This window comes from Macrobrachium rosenbergii, chromosome 17 (genome assembly GCF_040412425.1).
Source record: "Macrobrachium rosenbergii isolate ZJJX-2024 chromosome 17, ASM4041242v1, whole genome shotgun sequence".
Lineage (NCBI taxonomy): Eukaryota > Metazoa > Arthropoda > Malacostraca > Decapoda > Palaemonidae > Macrobrachium > Macrobrachium rosenbergii.
Window position 1 is genome coordinate 11,904,916 of NC_089757.1, and position 1,354 is coordinate 11,906,269.

Genomic DNA, 1,354 nt, shown 5'->3' on the forward strand with positions numbered 1-1,354 from the left:
TTTCCTTCGAAAACCAGCCAACCTCCTTTTCAAAGGCCGTCTATTATCATGTTTCGTACTATTATCAAGTTTATCTCCCTTATGTTTTGAATGAGGAACTTAAAGAAAGGAAGAAAATCAGCAAGGAAATATGAAAATACATTAATAACGAAATATGTGGAGCAAGAAACGAAAATTTTTGAAATCCTATGCAAATAAATTCTAATGGTATTCAGTTTTGAACACTGGGTGTGCATATATCCGTGGGGACAACATACTCAGCGAAGTTAATTTAGGGCAAGTTGCGAGCAGTCAACACTCGGATGGTGACGTAAAAGAAATACTGAGCTCCCAAGGCACATAAGCCCTATGGATATCCGTGAGGCAGGGCGTGGGGTTGGCAACCTCATCCCAAGTTCCTTGTTGTAAACCAGAACATCGTCCCTTCCAGACTGAAGAGTCGTGGAGATGGATCACAAAAAACAAACACACACACACACATACAACCACAAACATATATATATATATATATATATATATATATATATATATATATATATGCCCATATAAATACACACACATACAGTATATATATATATATATATATATATATATATATATATATATATGTGTGTGTGTGTGTGTGTGTATACATATATATAGATATATATATATATATATATATATATATATATATATATATATATATATATATATATATATATATATATATATATATATGGCTATATAAATCATCAGCAAAAACATAAAAGATATGAAAAAGGTGAGCGATTAAGAATTCGCCTCTATCTAACACACACACACACACACACACACACACACACACAACAAAAATAAAGATGAAAGAAGCGTTATGTTGACCCACCATTATCTGTCTCGTTTGAAGTTTGGGAGAGACAAATCCTTTTCTCAAATGTTGACGGCAGCCGTCCTGCAAGTTGCAACTTTCTCCGCCTCTGATGAAACGTTCATTTGGAGAATCGTTGACAATTTCGAGGCAGGATTTTGGAGGACGCTTCAAGTTTTCGCGAGTGTTTGACGAGACGCGATAATTCCGAGGATAGTTTTGTGTAAGCGTTGCTGCCCCGGGAGTCTTTGCCTAAATAAAACAAAGGGAAGAAAGAAAACTCAGACTTTACTTTTCTGGGAAGGTTTTCGTGAGGTTTATGCTACTGTGGTACGTCGTTATGTAAAGAGAGAGAGAGAGAGAGAGAGAGAGAGAGAGAGAGAGAGGGGTTATAATTACCTGGTTAGTTTTGCGTGCGTAACACTATTCTGACAGTGTGAATGCCAGAAAACGGAAGAATTCAAAAGGAGAGATTAAAAAACGCATACACAAATGGTAATATTTTTC

The 1,354-nt window shown here is 35.6% G+C and overlaps 1 long non-coding RNA gene across 1 annotated transcript in view; it reads right to left on the bottom strand.

Moving 5' to 3' along the window:
- Positions 1 to 865: 865 nt before the first annotated feature.
- The window catches only part of LOC136847736 (uncharacterized), a 48,202-nt gene continuing 47,713 nt past the window's right edge, over positions 866 to 1,354 (bottom strand). The window contains exon 4 of the long non-coding RNA XR_010855817.1: positions 866 to 1,099. This is a non-coding gene — a long non-coding RNA (uncharacterized lncRNA). The remainder of the gene's footprint in view (positions 1,100 to 1,354) is intronic.